The 17,497-nt window shown below is 38.8% G+C and overlaps 1 pseudogene; it reads right to left on the bottom strand.

Annotated features, from left to right (window-relative positions):
• Positions 1–309: 309 nt before the first annotated feature.
• LOC129676375 (vomeronasal type-1 receptor 4-like) lies at positions 310–1,258 on the bottom strand (annotated as a pseudogene).
• Between the last annotated feature and the right edge of the window lie 16,239 nt (positions 1,259–17,497).

Raw genomic sequence — 17,497 nt, 5'->3', positions numbered from 1 at the left:
TCCTCCAGCCTCTACAGGCCTCACGTGCGCACATGCTACACAATCATAAATGCAGCAAAGTATTCATACATGGTAAATTAATAAAGTGTAAAAATAAAGACCTGTAAAAATAATGGCCAATAGAATGAAGCTTCTGTATTATTGTACTTTGCCATGAATATTCTCAGTGCAGGACTTGAGTCACCAAGATTATTATATGAATATAATCACATGTTTAAACTGCTGTTGGGATTTTGTCTTACCCACAACATTGCAGAACTGAGAATTTTTTTCTCACTCATTGAACATATAAATGAGACAGACATTTTCTCAATTTCTGCCACTGAGCATGCCAACACTCCACCAGAATCCCATCCCTGTGAAACAGCACAAGGGGGCTAAAAGTTGCATAACCAAGTGTCAGAAGTTCTCGGAGAGTATTTATTGTCGAAATGTTGTCCTTTGAAGAGAGAATTAAAAATAAAGAACAGATACAATCAGTCCAATAAAAGAAGAGAAAACAGAGCATCAGAAGGAGGACACTTTGAGCAGCTCTCAGCTCAGGGGGAGTTCTGTAGAGAAGCTTGGAGTTGTGAAGGTAGAGGACATGCTGGTGGTGCTTGTGGAGAAGAAATACCATGTAGCCACTGGCCCCTCCCATGGTACCCTGAAACACTGCATCTCTCAGGACCATGAGAGGGAGAAAAATCCATTTTATTTTCTGACTTGGTAGCATAAAATAACAATAGTTGTCATCAGTCTTAAGTTGTGATACATTCATTCTTGTATTTGTGGTGGAATGGATTACGTCCAAACCTATTAAACAATTGAGTATCCAAAAGACTGAGAAGAAGGGAAGGATGTGCCGTGCAGACTTTGGCCTGAGCCTCCTCCACCCAGATGCTCTGGGACTGATGATGATGGCCTGGACCACAGTGAGGAGACTGCTGGTGCAGATGGAGAGGCCACGGGCCACCCTCTCCAGGTAAACGAGGATCTTACAGCCTGTGTCATCTAGGAAGTTTCTCAGCCCAAAAGCTGCAATTGTCTTTGGCAATCCTTTTGCAAGAAGGATTATGATGTTTGTAAAGAGCAAGTGAATGAGAATAAGGTGTGTGGGTTTCTTCTCAGGGGCTCCCCACCAATTGAACATATAATTCACAGAAACAGACATGTTCCCCAGAATGCCAAGCACAGTCATGAAGAGAAAAATTGTTTTCTTAATAAACTTCAAAACCATTTCTTCCTTCCTTGTATACAGGATGCAAATACATTTTAAAGAAAGCATCAATAATGTTAGACATGGATTTGAACAGCACATTTTGCCTAATAGCATTTTCTGGTGTTCAAGAGGTAGTGGTAGACACACATACTGTTGTAGATTAGGTTCCTGAAACTCCCCATTTTCCCTGTAGACTGAATTATTTGTGATCTCTGATAGGTATTCAGAAACTGTTATACAAATCTAAATGTTTTTTTAATTTTTTTTCTTTACAATTTATTCATTATATATTCTGACTGAAGCCCCTCAACTCCCCCAGTCCTATTCTCCCTCCCATTTCCCTTCATCTCCTTCCCCTAATCCACTGAAATGGGGAGTTCTCCACTATTACCATCTGCCCATAGCTTGTTAAGTCTCATCAGGACTGCTTGGATCCTCTTGCTCTGTGGCCTGGCAAAGCTACTTCATCAGGAGTGAGTGATCAGAGAGCAATTAACTGAATTCATGATAGAGGCAGCCCCTGCTCCCCTCACTCAGAGATCCACTTGAACACTGAGCTGCCAATTGGCCACATCTAAGCAGGGGTTCTAGGTACTCTCCATGCATGGTCCTTGTTTGGTGCATCAGTCTCTGCAGGACCCCCTGGGCTTAGAGCTTTTAGTTTTGTTGCTTTCTTTGTGCTCCTGTCCCCTCCATGTCCTTCTAATCCCACCCCTCTCTTTCTCCATAAGACTCCCTGAGCTCTGCCTAAAGTTTGGTGCCTAGTCTCAGTATCTGCTTTGATCTCCTGTTAGGTGAATCCTTTCAGAGGACCCTCTAGACTCCCATCCTGTTTCCTCTCCTCTACTGCTTCTGATGTCTATCCTGTTTGCCATTCTAAATGAGATTTTGGCAATAAATTTAAAGTTTTAAAGGAGATTTTCAACTGTACATTAGCAAAACTGACTTGTTTAAATGTGTGTGTGTGTGTTTGTGTATGTGTGGGTGTGTCTGTCTGTCTGTGGGTGTCTGCATTGTTGCATTATCCTTCTTACCTCTCAGCATAGTTGAATCACCAAATTCGATCTTTCCCCACCCATAATTTCTCCCTTTGTTTCTAATTCTATTACATCATATTTTTCCACCCAATTTCCAAAGCCTGAGGCTCATTCTTAACCTGTCTACCTTCTCCACATCACACACAGACACCTAGAAATCTTGCTGGTCAACACCTGTGACATCTTTGAGATCTAGTAACTTTAGCTTTTACATCTCTCCACCTTTATTCACAGTATTTCCTTATTTGCATCTTGCTTAGCATAACAGTTTCTATATATGCATTTGGCTTCCAAGTTTTGTATCTTCAATTTCTAAATCTCAATATTTAAAAAAAATTAAAATAAACTTTCTGTAATTTCACCCCATATAAATGTTCACTAGATATTATTTAAGGTAGTCCTCAATGTCAAGACAAACTGAATAAACTTCCCAGACAAGGCCCAGCAGTTAAAAGTGAAACATCAAAAGGTATGCTGAAACATTCATGTATCCACCAAATTGCAGCCAGGGGAACCCTGTGGTGCTTCCTATGAAAGAGATCAGCTGTGATCCCAGTGGATGACTCAGGGCATCTGTGACCTCAGTGAGTGACCTCTGGGCATCTGAGGGAGCAGGAAGCAGCTCTGGACCAGGTGATGATGATGCAGGTGGAAGAAGGGGATTGATGAGGCATTAGGTGCTGCCATGAGATGAATACAGTTTATGAGTTATGGGCCCTCAGTACTGACTGCATGCGGCACAGTAGCTTGGGATGCGTTGGGGTGAGCAGATATCATGGTGGCATTTGCCTCTGCAGGGCCTTGTGAACAGCAGTTGTGTCTCTTTGCTTTACAGCCTATTCTCCTGTTTTGTTTTTGTTTTTGTTTGATTTTCTTCAACCTGTTTTTTTCAAGCAAGCTGCTCTATTCTACATCAGTTCGAGCTGACTCCAGAACTTAGATCTCGTAGGTATTACTCATGTCCAGGAGTTACATTCTCATTTTTTTTCAGGGATTTAGGGTAAGCTTTGGGCACCTCTTTGAGAATAAAAGGAATATGGATGCTTGAGTAGCTACATGGGTTTGTGTGTGTTCTGAGTACTTGGAATGTCTCTGTTCACTGCTCTCCTTCCTGCTAAGCTCAGGGGATTATATTAATGGCTATGTCCTGATGATCTCATATGTGACATATGTTAACCTGATTTTTTTTTCCACGTTTGTGTTCAGGTGGCTAAATGACTTTAACAGTCAATTGCTACTTTTCATCTGTTCTTTTCCTGCATTCTAGGAATGACGATACCATGCTAAGTATCTGAACATAGTGAATAATGCTCCAGACATTAAAAACAAGCACATCAGCATTCATTACCATATTGACAATAACCCTTAAGAATTCAGTTAGTAACTGGAGTCTGTAAAAATCCCTATCAGTTTACCCCAAATCTTGATGGAAAATATTAATTTTTTTTGTTTGTCTAATGTTTGCCTTCCTGACCACCACTTTTTGGTAGTCATCTCTTCTCTCTTCCAAACCTTAAATCATATTTGAAAAATCACCTTCTTGGTTTTTATAATAGCTTCATTCTGCTGAAGTGGACTGTCAGTGGAAGCAGAGAAGATTTATGTTCTGAAATGCTAGAAAATTAATGTAATAGAGATAACATGTATGGGTCCAGACCCCAATCCTTAGGAATATTACATCGATCTATCTGATTTTCTAAGACGAATCAAACAAAATAAAAAATACAGATTACTGCTCTTTGATGCTTAAAGATGTGAGCTGTTTCAGGATGTACTAGTTCACAGCCTGGATGCTTTATACAGGAATTCTCAAGATGGTAACGGTAACTGTTACACTTAGTGGTTCAGAGTTCTCCACATGCACTGGCATGCCATGACTGAAGCTGACATATGTACATATAATATGTGACAGAATCAAGAGCCTATAGGATGGGTACAGAGGGGAAACTGTTAATCATGAATTTAAGGTTATTGTTAAAGAAAACATATGCCAATATTTGAAACATGGCAATGCATCAAAAGGAAGAAATACAAATTTTACCAACATTAGTGACACTGTTGGAGTCACAATGCTGGCAAACCTGGAGGCTAAAGAATAAGAATTTTTGTTTGTTTTCTTTTGTCTCCTTATTTTGAGACAGTCTTCCCTATGTAAACCAGGCTAGCCTTGAACAATTATGTTTTCTCAGTCTTTCTAGTGTTGCTGTTACAGGAGTGTATCATTATGCTTGTCTCAACTTTTTGATAGACATCTAAAAATTGTCTGTATCATTCTGATTCATTTTTAAAAAGGCAAAGAGGCAATCTTAGGCAAAGACCCACCCAGTATTCTGTCATGGTACTCCAGCCTCAGGATGGATAAAGATGACTCAGCATTTCTGTTCCATTTCCATATCCCCAGGAACTTGTCTTTGATTTCTCTGGACCAAGAGACCAGCGGTGTCAATGCCTGAAGCAAAGTGGAGGACTCAAGTCTCATAGAGCTTCTTAGCTATTTCCTGGCTTGGTCAGAGAGAGACTCCAGCTTTAATGAAACTCTCCATGGCGCAGCTGAGGGGATCGAAGATCTTACCTCCACGGACTCACCTGGACCTCTGTGGTGCAGACAAACTTGGAGCAGCTCTGGGAACATTACACTTGCTGGGTCATATTTGTACTGTCTGGATCTGTGGGGTTCTTGACTGTCATCAGGTGCTGTGGACTTCAAGTTTCATGTTGTCATGGTGTCAGGGGGATGGACAGCCTCTGCAGGGCCTCAGTCCCTGAAGTACAGGTTCCCTCTGTCCCCACAGTTACTACATCTGTTTTGCTCAGAAGTTATTTCAGGCTTAACTAGGGTTTAATTATTTTGAGAGGGAGGATGTGAGTGAGAAAATGAACAACTAACCAAGTGTCTGTGTACAGAGCTTCCCACATATCAAGGCTGGGTTTGACTTTTCCAAAGTGCCAGGCTGTGACCTGGATGGGAACCAAACCTCTTCCTTCTCTTTCTTACTTCTTTTGTTAGACAGTAGTAGAATAAATGATGCTCAGCTCAGGGAGTTCTGCTTTCTGAAAAAGTTCCAGCAGTAGTGAAGACCCTTGAAATAACTGAAATTGTTTCATTCCTGCACATTAAGTATCATATGGGAATTGAATTATAAATGTCTTATCCGCCTTTTTCCAAAAGCAATTCTTACTTGTTATATAACTCCAAGAACACTTTTCAATCTTACCGTGCCCAGAAGTGGTCCTTTCACATCCTTTTTATTGTAGTTCCTAGGAGGCCTTTCATACCTAGATACAATATGATGTAAACCAATGTGTGTACAGGGCTGAGATCAAAAGTGACAATATTATTATTTTGTTTTTTGTATACAAAAGCACCGTTGGGTTGTCATAGGAGATGTGTAAGATCACTTGTCTTTTCTGCGCCCTGTGTGATGGTGTGGCCATACATGGAGGTTCAGTTGACACATAATAGAAGCAAAGAATGCTTTGTCTATATAGGATGGGACAGCTTTTGAGGAAACTAGAATTTTCATAACCATGTATCGATTGGGTAAATACAGATGCAGAGAAACTATGTTGTACATTGTATATGTCAGGGTAGCTAGAAATGTAAAAATAAGAGTTGTTGGCAAGGAGCACCATGGGAATTTCCAAACAACCCAGACATACTACAGTGCACAGTCCCCAAGAACGTAAGTCCAATGGGCATCAGGCTTCATGTCAGCCCACTAGTTAGGGAAGTAGGGGATATCTCTGACATGGACTATTTGCCTCCTTTTTGATCACTTTCCCCTTTGGGGATTCCCTAGCAGGCCACAGGGGAGGAATTCAGTCCTCATGTGAATAGATAAGCTTAGGTGTTTGAGTAGGAGGACTCCCCTATTCTGAGAAATAGGAAAATGTGGATTCAGGATGGAGTGGGGGACTGGGAGGAGAAGAGGGAGGGGCCTATGACTGAGATGTAAATTGAAGTAATTAAAAAAAAATCACATCAAAATTGGGCAAGGTGAACCAACAGAAGGAACAGAACACAAAAGAAGACACAAGAATCAGAGACCCACTTACTTGCATAGTCAGGAATGCAATAAAAACAACAAATTAGAGGCCATAATATATACACAGAAGACTATATTAAAGAATTGAATCATTAGGAAGGTTGTGAATCATTGCTCTGAATCAGCATAATTATCCAAATCAACATAAACCAGAAAAGTTCATATGAACTGACATAGACTGAAGAAACATTCATAGGGTCTTACTTAATCATGTGAATGATGTATTTGATGTGTTTTTTTTTTAATTGGGTTTGTGAATATTTAATTGAGCATTTGTGCATCAATGTTCATAACAAATATTGATGTGAAAATTCTCTTTCTTTTGGGGTCTTTTTGTGGTTTAGATATCACGGTGATTGTGGGTTTATAGAATGAGTTTGGCAATATTCTCTCTGTTTCTATTTTGTGGAATAATTTGAAGGGTATTGGTATTATTTCTTCTTTGAAGGTCTGGTAGAATTCTGCACTGAAATTATCTGGCCCTGGGCTTTTGGTGGTTAGAAGGCTTTTAATGACTGCTTAAATTTCTTTAGGGTATATAGGATGATTTAAATCATTTAACTGATCTTTATTTAACTTTGTTAAATGGACTCTTTATGATTTAACTTTGTTAAATCATTTAACTGATCTTTATTTAACTTTGTTAAATGGACTCTATCTACAAAATCATCCATTTTGTTTAGATGTTCCAATTTTGTGTAGTACAAGCTTTTGAAGTTAGAACTAATGATTCTTGGATTTCCTCAGTGTCTGTTGTAATGTGTCCCTTTTTATTTCTGATCTTGTTCTTTTGGATACTTTCCCTTTGCCTTTTATTTAATTTGGCTAAGGGTTTGTCTATCTTGTTGATTTTCTCAAAGAACCAGCTTTTGGTTTCTTTGTACTGTTTTCTTTTTTTCTAACTTAGTAATTTCAGCCTACTGATTGATTTAACCCCTACTCCGCTTAGATGTGCTTGCTTCTTTTTGTTCTAGAGCTTTCAGGTGTGCTGTTAAGATGGTAGTGTGAGACTTCTCCAACTTTTTTATGAAGGTACTCAGTGCTATGAACCTTCCTCTTAGCACTGCTTTCATTTGTGTCCCCTATATTTGGGGATGTTATACCTTTAGTTTCAATGAATTTTGGGAAGTCTTTAATTTCTTTCTTTTGTTTTTTCTTTCCTGAATCAGTGGTCATGAAGTAGAGAGTAGTTCATTTTCCTAAGGTTGTAGGCTTTCTGTTGTTTTTATTGTTGTTGTTGAAGTCCAGCTTTATTTGTACTGCTCTGACAAGATACAGCGCATTATTTCAGTCTTCTTGTATGTGTTAAGGTTTGCTTTGTCACTGACTATATGGTCAGCTTTGGAGAAGGTACTACAAGGTGCTGAAAAGAAGGCATATTCTTTTGTGTTTGGGAAATGTTCTGTAGTTATCTGTTAGGTCCATTTGATTGATAACATCTGTTAGTTTCATTGTTTTTCTGTTTAGTTTCTCTCTTGATGATCTGTCTATTGACAAGAGTGGGGTGTTGAAGTCTCTCACTATTAATGTGTGGGGTTTGGCATGTGATTGAAACTTTAGTACTTTTTAAAAAACAATGTTGTTCCCTTTGTATTTGGGGCATAGATGTTCAGAGTTGAGATGTCCTTTTGATGGATTTTTTTTTTCTTTGATGTGTATGAAGTGTCCTTCCCCATGTATTTTTATTAATTTTGGCTGAAATTCTATTTTACTATTTATTAGAATGGCTACTCCAGCATGCTTCTTGGGTCTATTCCCTTATAAAATCTTTCTCCAGCCTTTTACTCTGTATCCATTTTTCAGCTGAGGAATGTGTAGGTGGCTTCCAGTTTCTGGTGATTATGAATAAAGCCACAGTGAACATAGTTGAGCAAATATCCTTGTTGTATGGATGAGAACCTTGTGGGTATATGCCCAGAAGTGGTATAGCTGAGTCTTGGGGTAGAACTATTTCCAGTTTTCTGAGAAAGTGCCAGATTGATTTGCAGAGGTTGTCCATGTTTGCACTCCCACTAGGAATGGAGAAGTGTTCTTTCTTCACATCCTCTCCAGCATGTGCTGTAAGCTGTCACTTGAGTTTTTGATCTTAGCCATTCTGTCTGGTGTGAGATAGGATCTTAGAGTCATCTTGATTTACATTTCTCTGATGGTTAAGGACATTGAGCATTTTTTTAGTTACTTCTCAGACATTTGAGATTCCTCTGTTGTGAATTCTTAGATTAGTTCTGTACCCTATTTTTAATTGTTTTATTTTATTTGTTGGTGTTTAATTTCCCAATTGTGTATTTAAGATATTAGCCCTCTTTCTGATGTAGGGTTGGTAAAGATCTTTTCCCAATCTGTAGGCTGCCATTTTCTTCTATTGACAGTGTCCTTTGACACTGAATCTTCTAAGTTTCATGAGATCTCATTTATTAATTGTTATTAGATCCTGTGTGGTTGGTGTCCTCTTCAGGAAGTTATCTCATATGCCAATGAGGTTTAGACTTTTCCCTACTTTGTCTTTTAGTAAGTTTAGAGCCTCTTGTTTTATGTTAAGGTCTTTGATCCACTTGGAGTGAGTTTTGTACAGGGTGATAAGTATGAGTCTGTTTGCATTTTTCTACAAGCAGACATCCAGTTAGAGCAGCACTACTTGTTAAAGATGCTTTCTTTTCTCCATTGTATGCTTTTGGCTTATTTGTCAAAAATCAAGTGCCCATAGGAGTGTCGATTTCTCTCTGGGTCTTCAATTCAGTTCCATTGATCAACAATTCTGTTTCTATGCCAATAACAGGCAGTTTTTATTGCTATTGTTCGGTACTATACCTCGAGATCAGGGATGTTGATACTACCAAAAGTTCTTATATTGTACAGAATTATTTTTTGGCTATTTTGGGTCTTTTATTTTTCAGTATGAAGTTAACAGCAACCAGTTGTTGTTACTTCCTGTTATTTTGATGTTGTTGGTGGTAGAGTAGTGCATGCTTTTTTCCCTTTGGTTTTGCGGCTGTTGGGTTATTTGTTTTCTGGGCTTTCCTGGGTACAGTGAGTCTCCTTGGGTTGGAATTTTACTTCTTGTATCTTCTGTAGGGCTGGGTGAGTGGCTAGGTACTGATTAAACTTGGTTTTGTCATGGAATATCTTGTTCTCTCCATCTGTGGTGATTGAAAGTTTTGCTGGATATAGTAGTCTGGTTTGACATCTGTGCTCTTAATGTCTGCATGACATCTGAACAGGCCCTCCTGGCTCTCATAGTCTCTGTTAAAAAGTTGGGTATAATCCTGATAGGTTTGCCTTCATGTATGAGTTGGCTTTTAATATTCTTTCTTTGTTCTATACATTTAATGTTTTGATTATTATGTGATTGAAGATTTTCTTTTTCTGGTCCAATCTATATGGTGTTCTGTAGGCTTCTTATATGTTTATAGGCATTTCTTTCTTTAGGTTGGTGAAGTTTTCTTCTATGATGTTGTTGAAAATATTTTCTGGGCCTTCGAGTTTGGAGACTTCTATCCCTATTATTCTTAGATTTGGTCTTTTCATATTGTCCCAGATTTCTTGGATGTTTCATGTCAGAAAGTTTTTAGATTTAACATTTTCTTTTGACTAATGTATCAATATCTTTAATTGTATCTTATACAATAGAGATTCTCTCTTCCATCCCTTGTATTCTGTTATTGATGCTTGTGTCTGTAGTTCCTATTCACTTCCTAGGTTTTCTATCTCCAAGATTGCCTTAGACATTGTTTTCTTTATTGCTTCTTTTTTAAAATTCTTTATTAATTACACTTTATTCACTTTGTATCCCCCCTTTGGTTCCTTCCCTCCTCCCGTCCCAATCCCTCCCTTCCTTCACACTCTGCATGTATGCCCCTCCCCAAGTCCACTGATAGGGGTGGTCTTCTTCTGCTTCCTTCTGATCCTAGTCAATTAGGTCTCGTCAGGAGTGGCTGCATTGTCTTCTTCTGTGGCCTGGTAACACTGCTTCCCTCTCAGGGGTAGGTAATTAAAGAGCAGACCAATCAGTTCATGTCAGAGACAGTCCCTGTTCCTATTACAATGGAACCCACTTGGATACTGAATTGCCATGAGCTACATCTGTGCAGGGGGTCTTAGGTTATCTCCATGCATAGTCCTTGGTTGGAATCAGTCTCAGGAAAGACCCCTCTGCTCAGAGTTTTTGATTTGGTTGCTCTCCTTGTGGGGTTCCTGTCCTCTCCAGCTCTTACTATTTCCCACTTCTTACATAAGATTCCATGCACTCTGCACAACAGTTGGTCATAAGTCTCACCATCTGCTTTGATAGTCTGCAGGGCAGAGCCTTTCAGAGGTGCTCTGTGTCAGGCTCCTGACTTGTTCCCTCTTTTCTCCTTCTTCTGATGTCCATTCTCTTTGCTTTTCTGGATAGGAATTGAGCATTTTAGCCAGAGTCCTCCCTCTTGATTAGTTTCTTTAGGTGTACAGATTTTAGTAGGTTTATCCAATATTATATGTCTATATGAGTGAGTATATACTGTGTGCGTCTTTCTGCTTCTGAGATAGCTCACTCAGGATGATCTTTTCCAGATCCCACCTTTTACCTGCAAATTTCCTTATTTCCTTGTTTTTTTATTGCTGAATAATATTCCATTGTGTAGATATACCACAATTTGTGCATCTATTCCTCCACTTAGCAGCATCTGGGCTGTTTACAGCTTCTGGTTATTACAAATAAGGCTGCTATAAACATGGTTGAGCAAATGTCCTTATTATGTAATTGAGACTATTTTGAGTATATGCCTAGGAGTGGTATAGCTGGATCTTGAGGAATCGCTATTCCTAGTTGTTGAGAAAGCACCAGATTGCTTTCCAGAGTGGTTGTACAAGTTTACATTCCCACCAGCAGTGGAGGAGGGCCTCCACTCCCACAGCCTCTCCAGCATATGTTTTTTCTTGAGTTTTTGATCTTAGCCATTCTGATGGGTGTAAGGTGAAATCTTAGGGTTGTTTTGATTTGCATTTCCCTGAGGGCTAATGAGGTTGAGCATTTCTGTGTTTCTCTGCCATTATTCCTCTATTGAGAATTCTCTGTTTAGCTCTGTACTCCATTTTTTAATTGGATTACTTGATTTTTTGCTGTTTAGCTTCTTTAGTTCTTTATATATACAGGATATTAGTCCTCTGTCAGATACAGGTTTGGTGAAGTTCCTTTCCCAATCTGTAGGCTGTTGTTTTGTTCTGATGACAGTGTCCTTTGCTTTACAGAAGCTTTTCAGTTTCATGAGATCCCATTTATTGATTGTTGCTCTTAAAGCCTGTGCTGTTGGTGTTCTGTTCAGGAAGTTGCCTCCTGTGCAAATGAGTTCAAGGCTCTTCCCCACTTTTTTTCTAAGCGGTTTAGTGTGTCTGCTTTTATGATGAGGTCTTTGATCCACTTGGACTTTAGTTTTGTGCAAGGTGATAAGTATGGATCTATTTGCATTGTTCTATGTGTAGACTTCCAGTTAGACCAGGACTATTTGTTGAAGATGCTGTCTTTTTTCCATTGAATGGTTTTGGCATCTTTATCAAAAATCAGGTGTCCATAATTGTGTGGATTTAAGTCAGGGTCTTCTATTAGACTCCATTGATCCACCAGTCTATTTCTATGCCAATACCATGTAGTTTTTACTATTGTTGCTCTATAGTACAGCTTGAGATCAGGGATGGAGATACCTCCTGAAGATCTTTTACTGTAGAGAATTGTTTTAGCATTTCTAGGTTTCTTGTTGTTCCATATGAAGGTGATAATTCCTTATGAAGGTCTGTAAAGAATTGTGTTGGCAATTTGATGGGAATTGCATTAAATCTGTAGATTGCTTTTGGCAGAATTGCCATTTTTACTATATTAATCCTGCCAAGTGATGAGCATGGGAGAACTTTCCATCTTCTGATATCTTCTTCTAATTCTTTCTTCAGAGACTGGAAATTTTTTCATACAAGTCTTTGACTTGCTTGGTTAAGTTCACACCAAGGAACTTTGTGTCCTTTGTGGCTATTGTGAAGTGTGTTATTTCCCTAATTTCTTTCTCAGGCCTTTTGCCTTTTGTATACAGTAGGGCTACTGATTTTTTTTGAGTTAATTTTGTATCCAGCCACTTTGCTGAAGGGGCTAATCAGCTGTAGGAGTTCCCTGGTAGATTTTTGGGGGTCACTCAGGTATACTACCATATCATCTGCAAATAATGATACCTTGACTTCTTCCTTTCTAATTTGTATCCCCTTGATCTCCTTCAATTGTCTTATTACTCTACCAAGGACTTCAAGAACAGTGATGAAGAGATATGGAGAGAGTGGGCGTCCTTGCCTTGTCCCTGATCTCAGTGGGAATGATTTAAGTTTCTCTCCATTGAGTTTGATATTGTTTGTAGGCTTGCTGTATATTGCATTTACAATGTTCAGGTATGTGCCATATGTCCCTGATTTTTCCAAGACTTTAAACATGAATGGATGTTGGATTTTGTCAAATGCTTTTTCAGCATCTAAGGAGATGATCATGTGGTTTTTCTCCTTCAATTTGTTTATGTGGTGGATCACATTGATGGATTTCCATACATTGAACCACCCCTGCATGCCTGGGATGTAGCCTACTTGGTCATAGTGGATGCTATCTTTGATGTGTTCTTGGATTCGGTTTGCAAATATTTTGTTGAATATTTTTGCATAGATGTTCATGAGGGAGATTGGCCTGAAATTCTCTTTTTTTTTGTTGGGTCTTTGTGAGGTTTAGGCACCAAGGTGACTGTAGCTTCATAGAATGAGTTTGGTAGTGTTCCTTCTGTTTCTATTTTGTGGAATAGTTTGAAGAGTATTGGTATTAGCTCTTCTTTGAAGATCTGGCAGAATTCTGCGCTGAAACCATCTGGCCCTGGGCTTGTTTTGCATGGTAGACTTTTGATGACAGCTTCCTTAGGGGATATAGGACTATTTAATTGGTTTACCTGGTCTTGATTCAGCTTTGTCCTGTGGAATCGGTCATCTTTATTGCTTCTATTTCCAACTGTATGTCCTAGACAGTTTTATTCATTTCCTTCTACCATTTGGTTGTATATTCTTGTATTTCTTTAAAGGATTTACTTAGTTCCTTTTGATTGTACCTGTTTGTACCTGTTTGATTATATTTTCCTGTGCTTCTTCATAACCTCAGTTTTAAGATTGTTTTCTTGTGCGTCTAGTGTGAAAGTATCCTCAGGGCTTGCTTTGGTAGAATAGGTGGGTTTTGGTAGAGATATATGGACCTGGGTTTTGTTGCTGGTGTTTTTGCACTGACCTCTAGACATTTGGTTGATTAATTATTAGCAGGCCTGGTGGTCTCTCATGGTAATAAGTCTCTGGAGTCCTAGCTATAGCTCATTGTCCCAGATGGCCTCAGTCCTCTGGTTTTCCTGCTGCTTCCTGATCCCTGCTGGTCTCCATTGCCTCAGATATGAGTGGGTCCTGGGAAAATTGTGCAGGTGGGGAAACTAGTGTTCCCTGATCTGGGCCACAGATTAAGGTGGGTTGCAGGATATGGCTCAGAGCAGCAACTGATGTTTTCTGATCTGTACTGGTCTCAGGGGCGTTAGATCAGGGAACTGATGTGAGGGGTGCACAAGGGAAGTGGAGCACAGAGGGCCCTGGGCAGACCTGGCCACTCTTGCTGGCAGGCAGAGGCAAGCCAGTAGATGTGTGTGTGAGGGGGGTGCTCTTACCTGGTGTTGGTCTGTGCTGGTCTCGAGGGCCACAGATTAGGCTGAGTCCCAGGAAATGGCACAGGCCTGGGAACTGCTGCTACCCAAAAATGCTGCCATTTCTTAAGTTTGTATTTTTGGCTTCTTTATCAAAAAGCAGTTGTCCATTAACATATAGACTGATGTCTGCTTCTTAAATTTCATTCCAATGCTCAATATATGTTTTTATGCAAATGCCATTGATGTTTTATTACTGTAGCTTGGCAATACAACTTGAAATCTGTGATGGTTAATATCTCTATCCATTCTTTTATTATTCAGTATTAATTTTTTTGTTATCCTGTTGTGTGTGTGTGTGTGTGTGTGTGTGTATTTCCATAGGAAGTTGAATATTTTTTTTCTCAATTTCTGTGAAGAATTTGCATTGGAATTTTGAGAGGGATTGCATTAAATCTGAAGATTGCTTTTGGCAGGATGCTCCTCTTTTCACAATATTAATTCTGTATATTCAAGAGTATGGGAGAGTCTTTCTGTCTTATGTTGTCTTTCTTAGTTTCTTATTTCAATGTCTTAAAGTTTTATTATATATGTCTTTCATTTACTTAGGGGTAAAAATAGGCCAAAATAGTTTTTAGGCTATTGTGAAAGTACTGTTTCCCTGATTTCTTTCTCTGTATGTTTGTCTTTTACATAGAAGAAGGGTGTTGATTTCGTGTGTTGGTTTTGTATCCTGTTCGATTGCTGAAAGTGTTTACGAGCTGTAGACATTTCCTGGTGTGGTATAAAATAGATATCATATACTTTAATTTCTTTCTTTCCTATTTATATCCTCTTTATCTATTTAAGTTATTACTCTAGCTAGGAATTCAAGTATTGTATTGAACACTCATGGAGAGTTTAGAAGCCCTTTCATTTTTTGCTAATTGTAGTGAAATTTTGAGTTTTTCTGTATTCAGGATGATGTTGTCTATGTGTTTGTTGGAAATCGCTCATGCTATCTTGAGGTATGTTGAGGTATATTTTTTGTCTTCCTAGTCACTACAAGACTTTTATCATGAAGAGAATGTTGGATTTTTGTCAAAGACCTTTTCTGCATCTGAGATGGTCATGAGCTTTGATTTTTGTCTCGCAGTCTATTTATATGCTGTATTTCATTTATTGATTTACATTTTTTGAACCTTGTGTGGATCTTTAAGATAATGGCATGTAATCTTTTTCAAGTGTTCTTGAATTTGTTTTGCAAGTGTTTTATTAAGAATGTTTTCCTCCAAGTTCTTAAGAGATATTAATCTGTAATTTTCTTTTTGTTAGGTTTTAACGTATTTTGGATATGAGAGTGATGTAGGCTTCAAATTAATATGATTCTTCAGTTTCTATTTTTTGGAATATTTTGTGGAGAATTGGCTTTAGTTTGTTTTGAAAATGAAGAAGAATTCTGTTCTGAATACATATGGCCCTGGGCTCTTTCATTGTTAGGATTATTTCAATTACTTCTCATATTGTGCTGATCTTTACAGACCTGTTTAAATTGTTTATTGGATGTTAATTTAAACTTGGTGGGTCATAGATACCAAGAAATTCATTCACTTTTTTTGGTGTTAGAGATTGATTGAATATACACTTTTATAGTGTGCCATTATTATTCCCTGGATTTACCTGGTGTTTGTTATATCTCCTTTTTAACTTTTAATTTTATTAATTTGGATATTTTCTTTTCATTTTCTGTTTAATTTAGTTAAGATTTTGTCAACTTTGTTTTTCTCAAAGAACCAACTCCTTCTTTAATTGATTCTTTGTTTTATATTTTGTTTTGCTTTATTTTCTTTTTTTAGCAGTTTTTTATTGTTTATTATTATTAGTTACATTTTATTAACTCTGTATCCCGCTCCCTTATTCCCTCCCAATCCCACCCTTCCTCCCTCATCTCCTGCCTGCCCCTTTCCAAGTCCACAGATTGGGTAGGACCTCCTCCCCTTTCGTCTGGCCCTGTTTTATCAGGTATCTTCAGGACTGGCTGCAAAGTCCTCCTCTGTGGCCTAGCAGGACTGCTCCTCCCTTGGGGGGTGGGGAGGTCAAAGAGCCTGCCATTGAGTTCTTGTCAGAGATAGTCCCTGTTCCCCTCACTATGGGAAACGAATTGGTTATTGAGCTACCACGAGTTCTATTTCATGAATTTCATACCAGAATATGATTATTTTTTGCTGCCTGCTCTTTTGGATGTTATTTCTTCTGTTGTTCTAGAGTGTTCATGTGTCACTAAGTTACTGCTATAAGCCCTCTCAGTTGTGTTGATGAAGGCACTTAATGTTATCAGCTTGCCTCTTAGAATCTCCTTTAATGGATAGCATACATTTGGGTAACTTATGATTTTATTTTCATTCAATTCTTCAAAGGTTTTTTCATCCTGGATTTGTATCTTAACCCACTTTCAATTCAATCATGAGTTGTCCAATTTCCATGAATATGCATACTTTCTGCGATTTCTTTTGTTGTTGACATCCAGCTTCATTCTAGGGTTATCAGATAGGATGTGTGCCATTCTCCAATAGGTGTTGGCCTGAATTTTGGTGGGAGGCCTGGGACTCTGCTTTCAGATGGAGAGCATCCAGAACAGCTTAGGGTAAGTGTGCTAAGTCGTGGTGTGGAAAAGCTTTTCCACAGTGTTACAGGTTCGCTCTTTTAGCATGAGATCACAGGTGGCAACGGAAGCTCAAGCGTTCCAAAGCCTTTGGTGATACCAAAGTGTTATACAGCTCTTGATCAAGCTGCTGTGCTAAGCACCACAGAGGTGCAGGGCAAAGTCCATGCCTGCTTGGCATACAGCCAAGACACAGGCCGGGCAAGGATCAGACCCAGTGAGGCTCAGGCCCAGCGGGCCAGAAGGCAGGCCCCGTGAGACACAGCCAGGTGGAGGAAAAATCACAAATCTCACTACATTGATTCACTTGCCTTTTCTGTCTTCCCTTTTGGTAAGCAAGATGACTCCTAGGGTTGCCCTATCCCTTTAATTTGTATGTTACTGTTTCATAACCTTAAAATTTTCTGGAGTATATGTGAACCCCAAACTGATTCTGTGCTTTAATATTAAGTGGTATTTTAGGCTTCAATATTACAGTAAGCTTCATAGTTTTTCCAGTGTTTTGTTCCAACATTAAAGCCAAACCACCCAAAGATGTCCAAATGGTTCTCTTGTTGAAACAAAATCAAATGGTATTTCGATTATAGCTATATGAGTATACCTGAGGGGATTTGTAGTGGTTATTCAAGTAAGAGATCTGAGTTTTGAATGCTGAACTCCAAGTGAATGTGAATTGAGAAACAACAAATGCAGGACAACAAACAGCAGCAGCAGCAGCAGCAGCAGCAGCAACAACACACAAAAAATGCCAAGAAGTTTCTGTAACTAATTTTCAGTTTTCCCTGACCCATCCTCCTTTGCCAACATTGTAATGGTATGAATGAGCTCAGGGACCCACTTGGATGTGGGATTCAGAATCTAAAAATATTAAGAGAGCATTTTGAAAGGAATGGAAAGAATGAATA

This window comes from Psammomys obesus, unplaced genomic scaffold, assembly GCF_907164565.1.
Source record: "Psammomys obesus unplaced genomic scaffold, mPsaObe1.curated_primary_1811, whole genome shotgun sequence".
NCBI lineage: Eukaryota > Metazoa > Chordata > Mammalia > Rodentia > Muridae > Psammomys > Psammomys obesus.
This window is presented reverse-complemented; position numbering and strand designations above follow the sequence as displayed.